Genomic DNA, 23,786 nt, shown 5'->3' with positions numbered 1-23,786 from the left:
GAGTGGTAGTATATACAGGTCAGTACCAGTACCTTATTCAATATGCAGGGATACTGGAGTGGTAGTATATACAGGACAGTACCAGTACCCTATTCAATGTGCAGGGATACTGGAGTGGTAGTATATACAGGACAGTACCCGTACCTTATTCAATGTGCAGGGATACTGGAGTGGTAGTATATACAGGACAGTACCAGTACCTTATTCAATATGTAGGGATACTGGAGTGGTTGTATATACAGGTCAGTATCAGTACCATATTCAATGTGCAGGGATACTGGAGTGGTAGTATATACAGGTCAGTACCAGTACCTTATTCAATGTGCAGGGATACTGGAGTGGTAGTATATACAGGTCAGTACCAGTACCTTATTCAATGTGCAGGGATACTGGAGTGGTAGTATATACAGGACAGTACCAGTACCGTATTCAATATGCAGGGATACTGGAGTGGTAGTATATACAGGTCAGTACCAGTACCTTATTCAATGTGCAGGGATACTGGAGTGGTAGTATATACAGGACAGTACCAGTACCTTATTCAATGTGCAGGGATACTGGAGTGGTAGTATATACAGGTCAGTACCAGTACCTTATTCAATGTGCAGGGATACTGGAGTGGTAGTATATACAGGTCACTGCCAGTACCTTATTCAATGTGCAGGGATACTGGAGTGGTAGTATATACAGGTCACTGCCAGTACCTTATTCAATGTGCAGGGGTACTGGAGTGGTAGTATATACAGGACAGTACCAGTACCTTATTCAATGTTCAGGGATACTGGAGTGGTAGTATATACAGGTCACTGCCAGTACCTTATTCAATGTGCAGGGATACTGGAGTGGTAGTATATACAGGTCACTGCCAGTACCTTATTCAATGTGCAGGGGTACTGGAGTGGTAGTATATACAGGACAGTACCAGTACCTTATTCAATGTTCAGGGATACTGGAGTGGTAGTATATACAGGTCACTGCCAGTACCTTATTCAATGTGCAGGGATACTGGAGTGGTAGTATATACAGGTCAGTACCAGTACCTTATTCAATGTTCAGGGATACTGGAGTGGTAGTATATACAGGTCACTGCCAGTACCTTATTCAATATGCAGGGATACTGGAGTGGTAGTATATACAGGTCAGTACCAGTACCTTATTCAATGTGCAGGGATACTGGAGTGGTAGTATATACAGGACAGTACCAGTACCTTATTCAATATGCAGGGATACTGGAGTGGTAGTATATACAGGACAGTACCAGTACCTTATTCAATATGTAGGGATACTGGAGTGGTAGTATATACAGGACAGTACCAGTACCTTATTCAATATGTAGGGATACTGGAGTGGTAGTATATACAGGACAGTACCAGTACCTTATTCAAAATGTAGGGATACTGGAGTGGTAGTATATACAGGACAGTACCAGTACCTTATTCAATATGCAGGGATACTGGAGTGGTAGTATATACAGGACAGTACCAGTACCTTATTCAATATGCAGGGATACTGGAGTGGTAGTATATACAGGACAGTACCAGTACCCTATTCAATGTGCAGGGATACTGGAGTGGTAGTATATACAGGTCACTGCCAGTACCTTATTCAATGTGCAGGGATACTGGAGTGGTAGTATATACAGGTCACTGCCAGTACCTTATTCAATATGCAGGGATACTGGAGTGGTAGTATATACAGGACAGTCACTTATTCAATATGCCAGTACCTTATTCAATATGCAGGGATACTGGAGTGGTAGTATATACAGGTCACTGCCAGTACCTTATTCAATATGCAGGGATACTGGAGTGGTAGTATATACAGGTCACTGCCAGTACCTTATTCAATGTGCAGGGATACTGGAGTGGTAGTATATACAGGTCACTGCCAGTACCTTATTCAATATGCAGGGATACTGGAGTGGTAGTATATACAGGACAGTACCAGTACCTTATTCAATATGCAGGGATACTGGAGTGGTAGTATATACAGGTCACTGCCAGTACCTTATTCAATGTGCAGGGATACTGGAGTGGTAGTATATACAGGTCACTGCCAGTACCTTATTCAATGTGCAGGGATACTGGAGTGGTAGTACAGGTCACTGCCAGTACCTTATTCAATGTGCAGGGTACAGTATATACCAGTACCTTATTCAATATGCAGGGGTACTGGAGTGGTAGTATATAGGTCACTGTCAGTACCTTATTCAATATGCAGGGATACTGGAGTGGTAGTATATACAGGACAGTACCAGTACCTTATTCAATGTTCAGGGATACTGGAGTGGTAGTATATACAGGACAGTACCAGTACCTTATTCAATATGCAGGGATACTGGAGTGGTAGTATATACAGGTCACTGCCAGTACCTTATTCAATGTGCAGGGATACTGGAGTGGTAGTATATACAGGTCACTGCCAGTACCTTATTCAATGTTCAGGGATACTGGAGTGGTAGTATATACAGGTCACTGCCAGTACCTTATTCAATATGCAGGGATACTGGAGTGGTAGTATATACAGGACAGTACCAGTACCTTATTCAATGTGCAGGGATACTGGAGGGGTAGTATATACACGTCAGTACCTTATTCAATATGCAGGGATACTGGAGTGGTACTATATACAGGACAGTACCAGTACCTTATTCAATATGCAGGGATACTGGAGTGGTAGTATATACAGGTCAGTACCAGTACCTTATTCAATGTGCAGGGATACTGGAGTGGTAGTATATACAGGTCACTGCCAGTACCTTATTCAATGTGCAGGGATACTGGAGTGGTAGTATATACAGGTCAGTACCAGTACCTTATTCAATGTGCAGGGATACTGGAGTGGTAGTATATACAGGTCACTGCCAGTACCTTATTCAATGTGCAGGGGTACTGGAGGGGTAGTATATACACGTCAGTACCTTATTCAATATGCAGGGGTACTGGAGTGGTAGTATATACAGGTCACTGCCAGTACCTTATTCAATATGCAGGGGTACTGGAGTGGTAGTATATACAGGACAGTACCAGTACCTTATTCAATGTTCAGGGATACTGGAGTGGTAGTATATACAGGACAGTACCAGTACCTTATTCAATATGCAGGGATACTGGAGTGGTAGTATATACAGGTCAGTACCAGTACCTTATTCAATATGCAGGGATACTGGAGTGGTAGTATATACAGGTCAGTACCAGTACCTTATTCAATATGCAGGGATACTGGAGTGGTAGTATATACAGGACAGTACCTTATTCAATATGCAGGGATACTGGAGTGGTAGTATATACAGGACAGTACCTTATTCAATATGCAGGGATACTGGAGTGGTAGTATATACAGGTCACTGCCAGTACCTTATTCAATGTGCAGGGATACTGGAGTGGTAGTATATACAGGACAGTACCAGTACCTTATTCAATGTGCAGGGATACTGGAGTGGTAGTATATACAGGACAGTACCAGTACCTTATTCAATATGTAGGGATACTGGAGTGGTAGTATATACAGGTCAGTACCAGTACCTTATTCAATATGCAGGGATACTGGAGTGGTAGTATATACAGGACAGTACCAGTACCTTATTCAATGTGCAGGGATACTGGAGTGGTAGTATATACAGGACAGTACCAAATCAAATCAAATCAAATCAAATTTATTTATATAGCCCTTCGTACATCAGCTGATATCTCAAAGTGCTGTACAGAAACCCAGCCTAAAACCCCAAACAGCAAACAATGCAGGTGCAGGGATACTGGAGTGGTAGTATATACAGGTCACTGCCAGTACCTTATTCAATGTGCAGGGATACTGGAGTGGTAGTATATACAGGTCAGTACCAGTACCTTATTCAATGTGCAGGGATACTGGAGTGGTTGAGGTGGGTTCATACATAAAAAGGGACTGGTAGTATGATATACATGTAAACAAGGCTGAAAAGTGACTGGTAGCAGAACGGGAGCCTGGAGAACAGTCAATGTCTCGGGTGACCAGAGTCTTTGGCAATTTTTCGTGCCTGATATGGCTTTTAAAGCTTGTTTCTTGTGAGGATAGGTGTTAATTTGTATATTCCACTCTTCCTCTGGTCTGGTTCCAACTGCGACACGAGACCCTCTTATGAAAGCATTTACAAGACTTCTTTCATAAGTCATCATCTAAGATATCCAGAACATTCCAAGTGATTACCAATCCTTCTCATGGTCTCCGTTCTGGCTATAATCCCCTTCCTGCTCTTTATATAGCCTTGTTTCTGGAACCGATACAATACAATCAAGGTCTTCAAACTGCTTGCTGGTTGGTTGGACACATGGTCATTCTCCTTCTATCACACCACAGTTCTGAAGACACAGGCCCCACTGTTCCTCACACAAAATAGATTTTCTTCAGGCTTTGACAAACTAATTGAGTTTGCTCAGTCCAACAGGTCATAAGACTGTCTGACTCCTGTCCTTACCACAAATGAATGGCTATGTTACCTGTTTTCAGTCACAGTATTGAAAACACACTTGTACATACTTTGAGAGATTTTCAAAGACCCATAGGTAATATAGAGGGTTTCTAAGATGACCTATACCAAACCAACATGTGAACATGCATGTGGATCTGTCTTCAACTCTTAACTGGGCTACGGAGAGACTGTTGGCAGCCTTGTGTGGGATAAAAAATGTTTTCTTCACTCTCTCTCTCTCCCTCTTTCTGATTCTTCTCTCTGTCTCTGACTTTCCCTATGTCTTCTGAAAGTAATCAAATTGTTGTAATGTCACAGTGAACTGATTTTGGCTAATTGGCAGATTTTTTTCAATCATTCTTGTTGTGTTTTCCTTTTCTTCATAAAAGGCTGTGTCTTCTCATCATGGCCCCTCAAACTGTGATGCTGCTGCTGCTTCTGGCTGCCATGGTGACCATGGCCCAGTCCGTTGGCGAGGAGAACGAACTGGATTATGGGTACTGGAACTACCGGGAGGGAGGTGAGCTAATAAATAAGAACGTCCATCCAGCCTACTCAGTTGACGCCAAGGAAAGCAAAAGCAGAAGTGAAAAAGACAGGTCTTTCATAACAACGACTCTTCTTCCTTTCCTCGGGGGTTGTGGTTGCAGCTGAGAGTGTGAACGTGACCACTGTCCGCAGTGTGACCAGAGTCCTGGACGTCTGGGGAAAACGCATCTTCAATGAGATCAAGACCCTACTCCACTCTCAGCCCAGCACCCTGCTTCCTGACTACTCCAGGTAGGAGTACCAGAGGGACATCGTTACTGTGGTATGGGTCAACAGAGAGTGAACAAATCCATTTTTACAGTACTTTCAGAAAGTATTCATACCCCTTGACTTATTGTTGTGTGTTGTGTTACAGCCTGAATTCAAAACAGATGAAGTATATATTTTTCTTCCCCATCTACAGACATTACTCCATAATGACAAAGTAAAACATGTTTTTAGACATTTTTGCAAATGTACTGAAAATTAAATACAGAAATACCCCATTTGCATAATTATTCACACTGAGTCAATACATGTTAGAAACACCTTTAGCAGCGATTACAGCTGTCTTTCTGGGTAAGTCTCTAAGAGCTTTCCACACCAGGATTTTACAATATTTGCCCATTTAAAATTCTTCAAGCTGTCAAATTGGTTGTTGATCATTGCTAGACAAACATTTTCAAGTCCTGCCATAGATTTTCAAGCCAATTTAAGTCAAAACTGTAACTAAGCCGCTCAGGAACATCCACTGTCTTCCTGGTAAGCAACTCCAGTGTATATTTTACCTTGTTTTCCGTTATTGTCCTGCTGAAAGGTGACTGTCTCCCAGTGTCTGTTGTGACTAGGTGTATTGATACACGATCCAAAGTGTAATTAATAAGTTCACCATGCTCAAAGATATTCAATGTCTGCATTTTTTATTTTACCCATCTACCAATAGGTGCCCTTCTTTGCTAGGCATTGGAAAACCTCCCTGGTCTTTGTGGTTGAATCTGTGTTTGAAATTCACTGGGGTACAGAGAGGAGGTAGTCATTTAAAAAATCATGCTAACATGATTATTAGTCACAGAGTCACGACTGTTGCGCTATGCTATTCAGCGGTTGCTGATAACAAATATACCGGATCCGGGATGGGTAGTTCTAAGAAGAAAATGTTTACTCCTTACTTATTAAGGCTTATCATTTTCAGCTTCTCATTTGTAATTCATTGGCAAAAATGTCTAAAAACATAATTCTACTTTGACATTATGTGGTATGTGTAGGCTTGTGACCCCCGCCCCCATAAAAAGAAAAAATTAATTTTAAATTCAGGCTGTAACACAACAAAATGTGGAAAAGGGGAAGGGGGTGAATACTTCTGAAGGCCCTGTATGTCTCTATAATGAAGATGTAGTTCTATGAAGTTATTTCATCTGTCCAACAATGTGTGAATGACATTGCAGATTGATGTTGCTAAATTCCTGTTTTGACTCTACAAAATATTGACCAGTGCAGATGAATAATATGAAGTTACTGTCCATGCCAGTTTGAAGTGCCTGTTGCCAAGTTACTCTTTGTGTCCTGCAGGGTGCGCCCTCTGTCCGAGTCGCTCAACGATCTCTTCAGGGAAGTCACTCTGCTGCACAGGCGTATCACGGAACTCACCCATCGCCTAGCAACCTTGGAACCATTCCTCCGTCGCCACGGCTACCGGGACGAGGGGGAGGAGGAGGGAGGGGGTGGCGGTAGCAGGGCTCTGGCACCTCGGAGCATGAGAGGTGGCGCAGCGAGACTGACGAGGTACACCCTGAAGAAGGCGGTCCCTGTGAGGGGGACTAGGGTGGTGAGGAGGAGGAGGGTGAGAGTATACAACAACGGACAAGTTAGGATGCTGGAGAGTGAGAGATAGCGGGAGGGATTGTGGACTACGGAGGAGTGTGATAGTAGGAAAGTTAGTGTTAGGGTTCTAAGTTCAGTGTGAGGTGAGAGGTCAAAGGTGAATGAGCGAGAAATTAACGAAATATAGTCTGCAAATAATTATAATGTATCAACATCTGATATCTATTGTAGAAAGTTGATGTAAAATGTATGTATTCTCTATCTCTGCTTCATTATTAACAAATATGTGCATCTGTAGTTGTTATGTGTATCAACCCATGAGAGAGCAATGATATATTCATTAAACAAACTCATCAAGTCTCAACTGTCTGATCATCTCATACAGAACTAGCCAACTGTGGCTGCATGGCCATGATAATAATTCAGTCATTTGCATGGAAGCGTGATCATCATTAGATTCAAAACCAATCGCCACACAATTGATTTTAGAGTACCACATTAACAATCCACTATAGAACAAAATGCTACTATTGGAGAGGATGTGGTATGCCACCATGTTATGTTTTGATATCTGACTTTAAAGGGTGACTCCCTATCCTGTTATTCGTTTGGGACTTTTGTGTTAGAGGGATCTATGAAGGTTTGTAGATCTTTTTTTCCCCGTTAACTGTAGTCACAAAGGGTAATACTAAAGCCAGCTGGTATATATACTGTGTGTGTGTGAGTGTGGATGTGTTGTGGGCATAAGGATCGAACTTTGTGCCCTCATTAAAACTTTGCCAAGCGTTTCTACAGCAACCGTTCCTTCTCTCCTTTCTCTCCTCTCCTCTTCCCCGACTCTTGCTTGTCATCCACAGAGCCGCAGTATAAAATGTTCCGTCTTTCTCATTCCCTCTTTCCAACCTGCCTCTACTTTCCCATCTCTGCTTGTCATCCTCTGTTGTTTCTCTCTGGCCCTGTTTATACCTGGTTCTAACATGCGTCTTTTTTCCTGATCTTGTCCACATTCTGATTGATCCCGCATTTTTAGACAGCTTTACACGATTAAAAGACGCATTGTGTAGACCATTCTGGGCAGTGAAACCACTTAAATCATCATTATACCGGCCTCTAACATCATTGACAGGCTGCACCATTGACTTATGCCACCAACATGTCTTCAAATAAATAACTTATTACTGGAAAGAATAGCTGTGAAATCATTTGCATACAGGGATGGATCAGAAAATGTGGTCCCAATGCAGACACAAAAATGTAGGCACAATCAGAATGTGGACAAGATTAGGACACACAACCAATGTTAGCCCCAAGTATAAGCGGGGCTTCAGTCTTTCATCTCTACTTCTTAATCTGCATTCCATCCCCCATTTCTCTCGCTCTCTCCCTCTCCCTCTCTCTGACTTTCCCTCTCTCTGTAGATGTTCGGCTCAGGCTGTACTTTCCATTTTGGTATTGTATGTTGATTCATTTTCCCATCCAATCCACTAAAACAGTGAGACTATACAGTATAAATCCTCCACTCTCCCCATCTCTTGAAAAAAGAGCCAGTTGCTAGGTAACGGTTAATTGTCAAGTAGTTATATGTGTTGCAATGTGTTCTATCAATGTGTTCTTGTTCTATCAGTGTTGTTTATAGCACTAGCTAATTATTTATCTCTCAATGACATAGGATCCTAGCAGAGATATTGAATTATACGAATATAGACAGAGATATGCTTTACCAATATCTCAAAGAGGGTTTTGTGGATGACTGGTTTCTTTAAATATCTCCCTTGTTGCTGGTCAGAGCTCTTTCAGAAGAAAGAGAGGCAGAGAGAGAGAGTCTCAGGAGGAGGATTTGGAGTCTTTCAAATTTTGTACACAATATCCTACTGGTTCACTTTTTATCAGTGTGTCATTCGTCACCTTCCTCTCCGTCTGTCCTGGCCTACAAACCTGCCTCTCCAACATCTTGAGTAACCTCAATCTCATTTCAGTGTTCTACTTGTGAAAGAGAAAAAACAGACAGAAAGATACAAAAAGGAGAGAGCTACGGAGAGACAAGATGAAAGGTAAAAGGGGACGAGCGGAACGGGAGGATGGACAGGTGTCCTGGATGAAAGTGACAATACAGCAACAGGATTAAAGAGGAGGAGTGATACTGGCCATTTAAATGACAGATGAATCTGAGAACACTTGAAAGGGCCCTGCACCTTTAAAGGGGCAATCTGCAGTTAATACATCCATTTTTGGACTTGATATGTACCCATTGATTCTTGAAGAACATAAGTTACGTCTCATGAGCTGTTGTACCCCACCAGAAGCCAAAATATAAGCTTGTTTTACTCCAATGTTTGTAAACAAATTAAATTTGAACAAACACTATATAGAGTCAAAACATGGTTACAACTATAATATTGATATCATGGCTGGTAAGTCCTTGCATCCATCCATAGCTCTGTCTAGGAAGTGGTTACAATTCTCCAGCCCCATTATAAAAAATATAAAAAACAAAACAGGGGTGGGGAGGACACTTTTCTATTGTTTTAGACACCTGAAACCCCACCTCTTTAAGGAATACCTAGGATAGGATAAGTATTCCCTCCCCCCCCCCCCCCCCCCCCTTTAAGATTTAGATGCACTATTGTAAAGTGGTTGTTCCACTGGATGTCATAAGGTGAATGCACCAATTTGTAAGTCGCTCTGGATAAGAGCGTCTGCTAAATGACTTAAATGTAAATGTTAAATGTTAACTGCTGAATGACCCTTTAAGGTATTGGTCCTTCGAGCCAGATAATTCCAATATATATATATACAATATATAGACAAATGAGAGACCATGAATGAATGTTGAAATCTGTTTAGAGGGGAAAAATAAGAAAACGTAGGAATTTCACAAATGACATGATTTCATGTTTTTTTTATTATTAATACTCAACACTTTGTTTTGTACAAAGGGACAGAAGAAGAATATTTCTTAGCACTTATTTTCACATCGACTGTGTTTAATTATCCTCATTTTAAATGTTATTAAATATTTCATCACATTTGTTATTATTCTTTAACACATGTCATTTCTTCCCATACAAAAATTAAAGAGTGACTGAAATGTTTAGTCATATATACATTTTCACAATCTGTACAGTTCTAGAAATGATTGTGTTCTAATTTTCTACTTGGAAACACGTAAATTAAAGGGTTGCCAAAGAAGACAAATTATAACTTGTAAAAATGTAGTAGAGAGTCATGATGTTGTGCTTATGTAATAGCCACTAATGTCATTACCATTAGTTGTGTATCAAAAACAAGTGTGTATGCCGGTCTTTTACCAAATTAAAGTGAAAGGAAATTCATCAACTTGCTGTAAATATAGTCTCTACTACTTTAGGTGTGCACTCTTTCAACAAATTACAAGCTTGCACATATGTGGCCTTTCATTTTTTATAAAACAATTTTAGCAGGGAACCTTCAAATCAAAGATGTCACCCAAAAGGTTCTTACTTTCAGCCATTTTGTACACTTTTATTAAAAGTCTGCTAGAGGGAAGGAAGTTATTTACATACAGCACTACAATGCAGAACATCAGTCAACAGTTCTCTCTTTCGCACTTTCTTTTCCACACGCACGCACGCACGCACGCACGCACGCACGCACGCACGCACGCACGCACGCACGCACGCACGCACACACACACACACACACACACACACACACACACACACACACACACACACACACACACACACACACACACACACACACACACACACACACACAGAGGTAATCAAGCGCATGTACTGAGGCACATACAATAACAGAAAGAAAGAAAGAAAGAAAGAAAAAGAGAGAGAGAAAGAGAGAGAGAAAGAGAGAGAGAAAGAGGGAAAGCAACTTACTGAAGAAAGAGAGGTTGTAGGGAAAAAACAAGCAAATACATTGAAAATCAAAGCTGGTTCATCACTTCATAAAAACGTTATACCAATACACAGGCATTTAATAATACCAATACCTTCACCTCATTCACAGGCATTTAATAATACCAACACCTTCACCTCATTCACAGGCATTTAATAATACCAATATCTTCACCTCATTCACAGGCATTTAATAATACCAATACCTTCACCTCATTCACAGGCATTTAATAATACCAATATCTTCACCTCATTCACAGGCATTTAATAATACCAACACCTTCACCTCATTCACAGGCATTTAATAATACCAATATCTTCACCTCATTCACAGGCATTTAATAATACCAATACCTTCACCTCATTCACAGGCATTTAATGATACCAATACCTTCACCTCATTCACGGGCATTTAATGATACCAATACCTTCACCTCATTCACAGGCATTTAATAATACCAATACCTTCACCTCATTCACAGGCATTTAATGATACCAATACCTTCACCTCATTCACATGCATTTACAACCAAATGTCAAGAGGAGCAGAGAAGCCTGAACTTCTCTTCTTAAACTTCACCTGGTTCCCATAATAAATCTGTTGAAACTATTTTTGTCGTAGCAATTATTCCTATTGACAATTCTGTTGACTGAATTTGAAATATTTTAAAATAACGACAATTTTGAGAGCAAAATTCTATTTGTCTTTTTACAGAGACAAACACACACCAACAAGGATCAGAATAAATTAAATCGATTAAAAAGTCCAGATATAATTCCCAAACACCCACTTTTGGGATAAAATAGAGTCTAAGTAAAAAAGGGAAAATAAAACAATTCCACTGATGCATGCATGTCCTTACGAACACATGTCCTTATACACTGACTCGATATCATACACACTGACTTGTCAGTCATGAAAGAAGGAAAAATCTTTCCAAGTGTCAACAGGGATGTACAAGTATTGATCAACTAATCAATAACACTGATTGTGCTTAGATCGTACAATTTGGTTTGGCAAAATGACAAATCACTTAGCAATGTAATATTTTAGACAGCTACAACTTAAAGTAATTAATAAATAGAATAAATAAAATGAAGATATGGGGGGGGTCCTAAATTGTATATTACGACAATTACATGGAGGTGAACACAAATACAGCGTGGACCTGGATATCTGTCTGTGATACGTTGTGGCTTTGAGGTCATCTTCCATGGACATGAGGTTGTCATTGATGGAAGTGACCCAGAGACATTGGCAAAGGCATGATAAACAAACCACTGGACTCAATGCTTATAGAATAGGGGGGAAAACGTTACTTTCCACACTATGTGGAGATTCAACGTTTTTTTTCTTCATTTTAATCATGGCATCGGTTAGCTTTTCTCCACCTTCCACCAAGTACCTTCCAGGACAGTTGTGAGGACTATTTTCCAAAAGGAAAATACTGTCCAGTGCCTTCAATCACATTTGTAAATTCATAAGAGATTTGCCCTGATAGATGAAACGTGATAGTTCTGGTTGAAATATACAGAATTATTCAAATAAGGTTTTATTTTAAATGCAGAGATGAATAATTCTTGCTAATACTAGGCTAATGGTAATCATGCCCTGGTCGAGTACTCAAGCTTTACAAACGTTATTGTCCTTTTATCCTTCTTATGTATCAAGCCATTGATGGAAGTTGCCAAAACATTCCATAAACATCTTCGGAAAAATGTTGAAAGTTTACTGAGATTTACTGAATGTTACATCCAGGCTGTCTTGTGTGGCCTGTATAAAGTGATTGATTTGTTTTGGTATTCATAAGGAAAGAAAAAAGCTAACAACTGGTGAAATAGTGATTATTCTCCCCAACCCCCATATCAAGTGACCACCTTTAGTGATATCTGAATTATCTCAGAAATTCTAACACATTCTAAGTAAGTCAAACATGATTAGTGTAAGTCGCTCTGGATAAGAGCGTCTGCTAAATGACTTAAATGTAAATGTAATAAATTAGTGGTTTGATCAAGTCCTTGACGTGAATTAAGGAGAGACATACAGTATACAGTACAGTAACAGCACAGTGATTGGGTGAGAGGAAATGAATAAACCAACTGAAACGTTCTTTCCTCCCTGTGTTCACAGCACACCACTCCCCACTCATCCCCCTTCTAATAACTGTGTCTCGCTAATGCAACAGCAACAGCTTACTGCCCTGATACAAAATGAAATAACTACCACGTCCTGCTGTCCGTCTCTCCATTCCCAGACCATGTTCCAACATACCATCAAGACCCGATCTTAAAAGCAGACAACTGTCAAGTCCAATTGAAACCAACTCCATTCAATCACTTCCCAGCAACATATAGGAATACAATGGGAAATACATATGTTTAGCAAATACTGCATCTACGCCAAGTTAAAAGTAAAAAATAAAAAAAATACGAAAATGATAACAAGTGTAATTGATAGTTTACATTTTAGGTATATAAGAGGGACTTGTGATATGTTGGTATTTAAAAGATTAAATCAAATGATTTATGGAAAGCTAAAGGGTGAGATAAGAGCCTCTTGACTAGCACCCGAGTGAAACGAGCAGAAAACGAAATCTTCCACGATGCAACTGTTCCTCCTTTCAGGTGGGTGGGTCTCGTTTAAAGCAAGATCTCAGCTAAGCGGATTCTCAGCGAACATGACAACCACTTTATGAATTACTAGTTAATAACGGAATTGTCTACAGAATGAACACCCTTTCTACCGAGAGGAGGAGGAGTCTTCATATCTTTATGATTGTAGTGGATTCAGTAAGGCACATCCCGCTCGGTATCTGAGATCACCACTACTCCCGACGTACTGCCAGGCAAAACAAGAAATCTAAACGGCAAACCAGCATGATGCCACATAAGAACTTTCTCCTTCACTATAAGATGTCAAGTATATGGAAGATGTACTCAGCAAATCATGTCTTTCACATACAGTATACTTTTTCACAGCTCACTCCAAAAACAGAAAATATGGATAATCAAGAATTAAGAAGAAATCTGAATTACCTACAAGTATTGGTACTTAAGTAACATTTCTTCCTAACAAATAGTCTATTAGTCTCCTGTAATATGGTGGCCTAGCAAATAATTAACAACAGTACAAATATATAACAACATGAACTATAAAAAAAAGAAAAGAAAAAGAAAGGAGCCCAAACTGAACACGTTAAACCATTTCATTATAATCAATAATATCATTAACAACATTATCAATACAATTATTGTTAGTTTACCCTGTTACTTCAAGAAAAGTGTTTGATTTTTCATTCGTTTGATTGTATTTCTGATAGCTAAGCAAAACGTTAGTTTTGGTGTAAGGAACAGCAGGCGAGCGGAAGAGAGGGAAAGATAAAAGAGGGAGTGAAGAAGGAGAGGAGAAACGGAGGAGAGATTTCTCTCCTCCTCCCTCACAGTCTCAGAGTCAAGCAGCAGAATCCGCTCATCTCCTCATTAGAAGTCGTGTCGCTTTCTGTTACACTTGACAGTTCCTTCACTCTCCTTCACTCTGTGTCCATTGTCCAACTAACCTTCCTCAGTTAGAAATATGAGAACAATGTACACAATGTAGCGTCTATTCGTTCTCCTCGGACGGAGAAGTAATTATCCTGTTCTCCAACTCCATCTCTTTCTTTCAGACGTCAGACTCGATGCTGGAGAGCTTCTCGTAAACGTGGCCGTTGCTCGAGCCATTGAAGGGTGTCTGGCCGCCCTGCCCCACCAACCCTAACCCCCCGTCCCTGACCGGCAGTAGCTTGTTGCCTCCCAGTCTGGGGCCATGGTGGTTCCCCATGGGCCCCCCCAACCCTCCCCCGAGACACAGATCATTGGGGAACCTGGGGGTCACGTTGGACATGACCCCCGTCGTGGCTGACGCCGGAAAATATGAAGGCACCCCCATGGAGCCTCGGAAGTCCCCGCGGCTGTTGTTGAGGAGATGCTGTGGCGGTTGTTGCTGTTGCTGTGGAGACATTTTGACGTAGTACGGTTTGCCGCCATGTAATAGACACTGGTCGTCGCCGAAGGTTGGGATGAAGGGGTTCTGGGTCACCTTATCTGGGTAGAGAGATTTAGACAAGGAGTAAGTCCCGGCCCCTTTGCCACTACCGCCCCCACCACCTCCACCTCCCATCATTCTTCTATCCCTGTCCCTCATGTCTTTCTCCCCCACCGACCGACGGTGCAACCCACCTTCTCCTCGGAACAAATTGAAGGAGGAGCCTCCTTTCGCCCTCTCCCGCTCACTACCTCCCCGACTGAAAAAGGAGGGACTATCTCTGTCCCTCTCCGCGTACTGGGCAAACATTTGGGCGTACGGGCTAACTCCCTCCATGTAGCGGTCTTTGTCTTTCAAGCTCACACTTCTGGGTGGGAGGAGCTGCCCCCTTCCCCCTCCTCCACCACCTCCTCCTCCACCCCCGCCCATGCGTCCGCCACCCCCACCCTTCTGCAAATCCACAAACGTGTCGTAGGAGTGTTGTCTCCGTAACACCCGCCCACCTGGCCCTAGCTTCCTGCGCTGTGCATGACTTTGTGATTGGCCAGCACCCCCCGCGTCACCACTCTTCCCCCTCCACCCCCCATCTGGCTAAATATGAGGTTATCTTCACTGATGTCATACAGGTTGCCTGGTTTCTTACACGACTCGCACCGTTTGCAAGAAGCAGAGCTTGGACGACTATTTCCCCCTCCGGCACTAGCGCCCCCACCTCCTCCCCCCTCCGCCACTAGCGCTTCCATGCGTACAGGTTCCCCCTCCCCCATGGTGAGAGATGGACTTCCCTCCTCCTCCCCCGCCACCACCACCACCACCACTGTGATTCCGACACTCCCAGTCACCCCCTGCTATGCCTCCACCCCCCACTTCAGACATGTTCTTCTCCCAACACGTGTGGGCCTGTTGCCCTGACGACCCCAAGCCCATTCCTCCGACTACGCCACTTTTACCCTCTGACTTCTTGGGTTTGTTACCTTTCAGGAAATCCTCCACAGGCACTAGGCTCTTACAAATGCCACTACCACTACTACCGCCAGCGACTCCTCCTCCCCTACCGCCCATCGGACAAGGCCCGTCGGCCACATCCACATGCTCCCACTTGGCAGAGCCCTCCTTGGAATGGACCTGCTCCGCATAGAACTCCCTCAGATGTTCTTTGTCGCGGAATAAGTAAGGCGAAGAGTTACCCCCTCCTCCACCTCCTCCTCTCTTCCGCTCAGAGGGGACCAGGGGTGGGGAGGCCGAGCGGTGTCCCAGGGGCCCGCGGGAGAAGTGGTGGTGGACGGTGTGATGGTGGTGGGCTCGCCTCCGGTAATCAATCTCGTCCTGCTCCCGTCTGGATTTGGCTGAGGCGGGCCTCTTTTTCAAGCTGTCCCTGTACTGTTTACGCCTCTTGGCATTGCCCTCCAGATTGCCGTAGGTGATGGTGTGTGAGGAGATATCCGACACATCATCGCCCCCCGAGCCCCCGCCACCCCCTCCTCCTCCACCCATGCAGTATCTGTCGCGATCACCCCTGTCAATAAACCCAGAACTGGACGCCCCGCCTTTGAAGGAGAACCTCCCGTAGAGGTCGTTCGACTTGAACTGACCCCCCTGCTGACCGGAGCCTGAGGCCGAGGCGTGGCCGGCGATCAGGTCAAACTTATTGGTGTTCCTGTGAGTCAGGGAGGCAACGCGGGGCTGTGTGGTGAATATGGGAGCTACCCCTCCCCCTAAACTGTCACAATCAAACATCCCTCCCTCCAATGAACTGGTACTGCCTAAGCTACTCGGCCTGTTAGGCGGGGGGCCGGACATACCCAGAGCCAGCCCAGGTCCCGGACCTGAGTGCTGGTGCAGGTAATGGTCCTGGTACAGGTTGTTGTCCTTCAGGGGCAAGTTGCCAAAAGTCCTCTCCACCTCGCTGATGTAGTCGCTGAACATGTTGTCCTCTGGCAGGTAGGGCGGCGGCGGGGCCTTGCGCTCTTGCAAGCTGCGCCGGTGCTCGGAGACGTCGTAGATGCTGGGCGACTCGCCACGGTGGTGGCCACCGTAGTCCAGGGCGCCATGCGTGTGGGGCGAGCCGTTGACCCCCGGGATGGCGGTCATGTCCTTGGCTGTGCGGAGCAGTCGCAGGATGTTGGAGTGGGTGTTGTTCATGTTCATGTTCATGGTGGCCGATGGAGAGTCCATGGCCGACTTGTTCTCCTCGATCTGGACCCCGTGGATACAACTCCAGATGCCCTGTTGGAGGAACAGATGAATAGGGGGGATGGTGAATGGTGGAGAACAGGGGGAGAGGGAGAGAGAGAAAAACATGGGGAAAGGTGGAGCAAGTGAAAGAAACCAACACAAAAACAGATTGACGAAAACAGAAACAGGGTAGATTGGTGGACGAGCATTAGAAAACGGACGGGATGTGGAAAGGTGGAGAGAGATGAGAGACAAAGAGAGAGAGGTTAATGCACTGCAGTGTTTCATCTGGCCACCTTGTTTACACACTATTAAACAGTAATAGTGGTGAGTTGATCAATACGTTCTCCCTGGGGAGCACACAGAGCTTTGGCCCCTGCAGAGGCTCAGAGCCTCTCCTCTCTTCCTCTCACTCAGACCCAGTGTTGGAGGGCAGATCAGAGACTTGATTGATAATGACAAGAGCGCCGTTAGCATCTAGTTTTGACAAACCAATCAATAAGTTGATTACTTTAAATTCAGCTGACAGCACTTTTCCTGGGGGGGCAATCCAACCCCCCTCTCGTAAAAACACATCACGAAAATGAATCATGCAATAAATATTTTAAATATTATTTTTTATTCTGCAAAATGAAAGGCATGTGTGGTTTTGTTGAAATGTTACATCATTATCTGGTTGTGATTTTGGAATTGTGAGGACAGTAATTCTAAGAGGGGACACCTGCCAACAAATCAAGGCATGTATGTTAGGATCAGCGCTGGGGGTGGCATTCCTGATTTTAAAAAACAAAATATCATTGCCTGCCAGTGAAACGAGTCTCACTATCCATCAGGGGCGTCATGTCTAAGTCACTCCTCTCCCCTGGCCCCCTGAATTCATTCTTCTACTCTTTCCACTCTTTCTTTGTGTCTTTTTTTGTCTTATTTGATCTCCATTGCCTCCTGGTCGCCATGGTGAAGCTTCTCCTCCAACGGGACTTTCTTTATCTGTCTACGTATGTCCACACAATCCCTCTGTAAAGGTGATAGGACAGAGGTTACTGGCACATCTTTCCTTTAGCGCTCCTCTGTTCCTTCTGTTCCCCTTTTATGTGTTTTTATCATTCTTTTTTCACGGACAGGTTTCCTTTTCCTCGCGTCGTACGTTATCTGTCTCTCTCATCATATGCCCTCTCTTTCTTTCTGTCCCCTTCTCTCTCCCTGTCTCTCCCTCTGTCTCTCTCTCTCTCTCTCTCTCTCTCTCTCTCTCTCTCTCTCTCTCTCTCTCTCTCTCTCTCTCTCTCTCTCTCTCTCTCTCTCTCTCTCTCTCTCTCATCACCCCTATCTCTCTCTCTCTCTCTCATCACCCCTATCTCTCTCTCTCTCTCTCATCACCCCTATCTCTCTCTCTCTCTCTCATCACCCCTATCTCTCTCTCTCTCTCTCATCACCCCTATCTCTCTCTCTCTCTCTCATCACCCCTATCTCTCTCTCTCTCTCTCATCACCCCTATCTCTCTCTCTCTCTCTCATCACCCCTATCTCTCTCTCTCTCTCTCATCACCCCTATCTCTCTCTCTCTCTCTCATCACCCCTATCTCTCTCTCTCTCTCATCACCCCTATCTCTCTCTCTCTCTCATCACCCCTATCTCTCTCTCTCTCTCTCATCACCCCTATCTCTCTCTCTCTCTCTCATCACCCCTATCTCTCTCTCTCTCTCTCATCACCCCTATCTCTCTCTCTCTCTCTCATCACCCCTATCTCTCTCTCTCTCATCACCCCTATCTCTCTCTCTCTCTCTCATCACCCCTATCTCTCTCTCTCATCACCCCTATCTCTCTCTCATCACCCCTATCTCTCTCTCTCTCTCTCATCACCCCTATCTCTCTCTCTCATCACCCCTATCTCTCTCTCTCTCTCTCATCACCCCTATCTCTCTCTCATCACCCCTATCTCTCTCTCTCTCTCATCACCCCTATCTCTCTCTCATCACCCCTATCTCTCTCTCTCATCACCCCTATCTCTCTCTCTCTCTCTCATCACCCCTATCTCTCTCTCTCTCTCTCATCACCCCTATCTCTCTATCTCTCTCTCATCACCCCTATCTCTCTCTCTCATCACCCCTATCTCTCTCTCTCATCACCCCTATCTCTCTCTCTCATCACCCCTATCTCTCTCTCTCTCTCATCACCCCTATCTCTCCCTCTCTCTCTCATCACCCCTATCTCTCTCTCTCTCTCTGTCTGTCTGTATGTTTGCAGATTGGTTGAGCGCGATACTTCCTCTGTCCCTCCACAACTGGAGCACTAAACCAGGCATAGAAATCTGTAATAGACTAATATCTCTTGCAGGCGGTAATAATTAGACGAGGGGTAGTCTGTAATAGTGTAGAGGGTGAAAATGAACGCTGTAACGCAACTGTCAAATAACATCAACACCTGTACACTTGAACCAATAAATACTGAATTTGTATTCTATCGAAGCTCTCCCTACACGTAAATTATTTTATGTACTTTGAATAAAACCATTATTGCTGTATTACAGTGTAACTATTGTTGAGCTCCCAAAAGAGGAAGGATACAGTAGAGAAAACTGCTTTTTCAAAATGCTCAAGAGGATATAAGAAAAACCTTTCGTAAGAAGTTCAGGCAGGTAAACATTTGCGACTGTTTCTCAAATGAATGATAATTGAGTTCAATGAGCGTGCAACAACAAAAACATTCCCTCCTCTCTTAAAAGGTAACATTATGCAAATGTGATTGTTCCTCAAGCAATTGTTTTTCATGCGTAAACAAGCTCTCTGACATACAATAATAACTGCCATGACAACTGCCATGGTAAATGACCCGCATAAACAGCCCTCGGAGCAGTCCCCATTTAAAGACGCAACAACACCGCGATAAAGCTTGGTTTTTACCCTTCTATATAACTGGAATCAGTGGACATGTAACTAACTGTAAGAGCCTTAGCGTTAGTGTTATATATTAAAAGGGCTTTCAAAAGGCCCATTGGCGATGATTGTTATGTTCGTTTTGCTAGCACCGTTAGCACGGATTAGCCTGAATTCGATTAGCGTTCACAATATCAGTAGTTATACTCGTTTTGTTATCCTTGCTCAAAGGGTATCGTCACAGTTAACAAAGTATCATTAGCTTATTAGTATAGGTTTTATTATGCCGCGTTCACGTCATGTCAGCTTACTCGCTGTGGAAAGATTATACTCAAGTTTCTCACTTGGGAAGTAACAGAATCAACAAATATTAAGCCCTACGCAAATAACTTAGGCTAATTTGAACTCAGAAGTCCCAAGTTTTCGACATGATGTGAACGTGGCATAAGCACAGAGGGTTAGCAACCTGACAAGGAAGTACCGGTCCGGTTAAAGACGTGCTCCAATCCAGCCAATAACTCACCCTGCTGATGGAGAAGGTAAAGCCTGGCTTGCCGGTGCAGTAGCCCATGAAGCAGAAGCGCAGTTGCCAGTAGAAGGCGTGCTCGGCAATGAAGGTGATGAGCGACAGAGCCATGGCCGCCCCCAGCATGTAGAAGACACCTGCCATGTTGTCCACGTCCAGCTGGCTGCTCATCACCTCGTTCTTCTCATTGTGGCAGATCCCCGTCAGCCACAGAGCCTCCAGCTCCTCCATCTCTCCTGGGGGGACAAGCAGGTGATAGAGGGGGTTAGGAGGGGTTAGCAGGAGGGGTTAGTTTATAATAAGGTTAGGGTGAGGGGGTATATGGAGGGGTTAGTTTATAATAAGGTTAGGGTGAGGGGGTATATGGAGGGGTTAGTTTATAATAAGGTTAGGGTGAGGGGGTATAAGGAGGGGTTAGCAGGAGGGGTTAGTTTATAATAAGGTTAGGGTGAGGGGGTATATGGAGGGGTTAGTTTAAAATAAGGTTAGGGTGAGGGGGTATAAGGAGGGGTTAGCAGGAGGGGTTAGTTTATAATAAGGTTAGGGTGAGGGGGTATATGGAGGGGTTAGTTTATAATAAGGTTAGGGTGAGGGGGTATAAGGAGGGGTTAGTTTATAATAAGGTTAGGGGTGAGGGAGTATATGGAGGGGTTAGTTTATAATAAGGTTAGGGTGAGGGGGTATATGGAGGGGTTAGTTTATAATAAGGTTAGGGTGAGGGGGTATAAGGAGGGGTTAGTTTAAAATAAGGTTAGGGTGAGGGGGTATATGGAGGGGTTAGTTTATAATAAGGTTAGGGTGAGGGGGTATATGGAGGGGTTAGTTTATAATAAGGTTAGGGTGAGGGGGTATAAGGAGGGGTTAGCAGGAGGGGTTAGTTTATAATAAGGTTAGGGTGAGGGGGTATATGGAGGGGTTAGTTTAAAATAAGGTTAGGGTGAGGGGGTATAAGGAGGGGTTAGCAGGAGGGGTTAGTTTATAATAAGGTTAGGGTGAGGGGGTATATGGAGGGGTTAGTTTATAATAAGGTTAGGGTGAGGGGGTATAAGGAGGGGTTAGTTTATAATAAGGTTAGGGGTGAGGGGGTATATGGAGGGGTTAGTTTATAATAAGGTTAGGGTGAGGGGGTATATGGAGGGGTTAGTTTATAATAAGGTTAGGGTGAGGGGGTATAAGGAGGGGTTAGTTTAAAATAAGGTTAGGGTGAGGGGGTATATGGAGGGGTTAGTTTATAATAAGGTTAGGGGTGAGGGGGTATATAGAGGGGATAGTTTATAATAAGGTTAGGGGTGAGGGGGTATATGGAGGGGTTAGTTTATAATAAGGTTAGGGTGAGGGGGTATAAGGAGGGGTTAGTTTATAATAAGGTTAGAGGTGAAGGGGTATATGGAGGGGTTAGTTTATAATAAGGTTAGGGGTGAGGGGGTATATGGAGGGGTTAGTTTATAATAAGGTTAGGGGTGAGGGGGTATATGGAGGGGTTAGTTTATAATAAGGTTAGGGTGAGGGGGTATATGGAGGGGTTAGTTTATAATAAGGTTAGGGGTGAGGGGGTATATGGAGGGGTTAGTTTATAATAAGGTTAGGGGTGAGGGGGTATATGGAGGGGTTAGTTTATAATAAGGTTAGGGTGAGGGGGTATAAGGAGGGGTTAGTTTATAATAAGGTTAGGGGTGAGGGGGTATAAGGAGGGGTTAGTTTATAATAAGGTTAGGGTGAGGGGGTATAAGGAGGGGTTAGTTTATAATAAGGTTAGGGGTGAGGGGATATAAGGAGGGGTTAGTTTATAATAAGGTTAGGGTGAGGGGGTATAAGGAGGGGTTAGTTTATAATAAGGTTAGGGGTGAGGGGGTATATGGAGGGGTTAGTTTATAATAAGGTTAGGGGTGAGGGGGTATATGGAGGGGTTAGTTTATAATAAGGTTAGGGTGAGGGGGTATATGGAGGGGTTAGTTTATAATAAGGTTAGGGGTGAGGGGGTATATGGAGGGGTTAGTTTATAATAAGGTTAGGGTGAGGGGGTATAAGGAGGGGTTAGTTTATAATAAGGTTAGGGTGAGGGGGTATATGGAGGGGTTAGTTTATAATAAGGTTAGCGTGAGGAGGTATATGGAGGGGTTAGTTTATAATAAGGTTAGCGTGAGGAGGTATATGGAGGGGTTAGTTTATGATATGTTTGTAGGTTAGGTGTTAGAGGGAATATACAGTGAGGATGGGTTAGGTTGGTTCAGTTTATATTGAGTTAGGTTAGGAGAAGATGGAAAGAGAATATAGCTTGGTGCTGAAAGGAAATGTGAGGTATTTGAATAGTATAAGGCATGAGTGCTGAGGGATACAGTGAGGAGGGACACAGTGAGGAGGGACACAGTGAGGAGGGACACAGTGAGGAGGGACACAGTGAGGAGGGACACAGTGAGGAGGGACACAGTGAGGAGGGACACAGTGAGGATGGAGACAGTGAGGAGGGACACAGTGAGGAGGGACACAGTGAGGAGGGACACAGTGAGGATGGACACAGTGAGGAGGGACACAGTGAGGAAAGATACAGTGAGGAGGGACACAGTGAGGAGGGACACAGTGAGGAGGGACACAGTGAGGAGGGACACAGTGAGGATGGAGACAGTGAGGAGGGACACAGTGAGGAGGGACACAGTGAGGAGGGACACAGTGAGGAGGGATACAGTGAGGAGTGACACAGTGAGGAGGGACACAGTGAGGAGGGACACAGTGAGGATGGACACAGTGAGGAGGGACACAGTGAGGAGGGACACAGTGAGGAAAGATACAGTGAGGAGGGACACAGTGAGGAGGGACACAGTGAGGAGGGACACAGTGAGGAGGGACACAGTGAGGATGGACACAGTGAGGAGGGACACAATGAAGGGGGATCCTGTAGAGAGGGATACAGTGGAGAGGGATACAGTAAAGAGGGATACAGTGAAGAGAGATATCGTGAAGAGGGATACAGTAGAGGGATACAGTGCATGGGGATACAGTAGAGAGGGATACAGTGGAGGGGGATACAGTAGAGAGGGATACGGTAGAGAGGGATACAGTGGAGGGGGATACAGTAGAGAGGGATATAGTGCAGGGGGATACAGTAGAGGGATACAGTGCATGGGGATACAGTAGAGAGGGATACGGTAGAGAGGGATACAGTGGAGGGGGATACAGTAGAGAGGGATACGGTAGAGAGGGATACAGTGGAGGGGGATACAGTAGAGAGGGATATAGTGCAGGGGGATACAGTAGAGAGGGATACAGTACAGGGGGATACAGTAGAGAGGGATACAGTGGAGGGGGATACAGTAGAGAGGGATACAGTACAGGGGGATACAGTAGAGAGGGATACAGTAGAGAGGGATACAGTAGAGAGGGATACAGTACAGGGGGATACAGTAGAGAGGGATACAGTAGAGAGGGATATAGTGCAGGGGGATACAGTGGAGAGGGATATAGTGGAGAGGGATACAGTAGAGAGGGATACAGTAGAGGGATGCAGT

The 23,786-nt window shown here is 44.0% G+C and overlaps 1 pseudogene; it reads right to left on the bottom strand.

The window, feature by feature from the left end:
• Positions 1-12,696: 12,696 nt before the first annotated feature.
• The window catches only part of LOC124004086, a 174,822-nt pseudogene continuing 163,732 nt past the window's right edge, over positions 12,697-23,786 (bottom strand).

Source organism: Oncorhynchus gorbuscha, linkage group LG18 (assembly GCF_021184085.1).
Source record: "Oncorhynchus gorbuscha isolate QuinsamMale2020 ecotype Even-year linkage group LG18, OgorEven_v1.0, whole genome shotgun sequence".
Taxonomy (NCBI): domain Eukaryota; kingdom Metazoa; phylum Chordata; class Actinopteri; order Salmoniformes; family Salmonidae; genus Oncorhynchus; species Oncorhynchus gorbuscha.
This window is presented reverse-complemented; position numbering and strand designations above follow the sequence as displayed.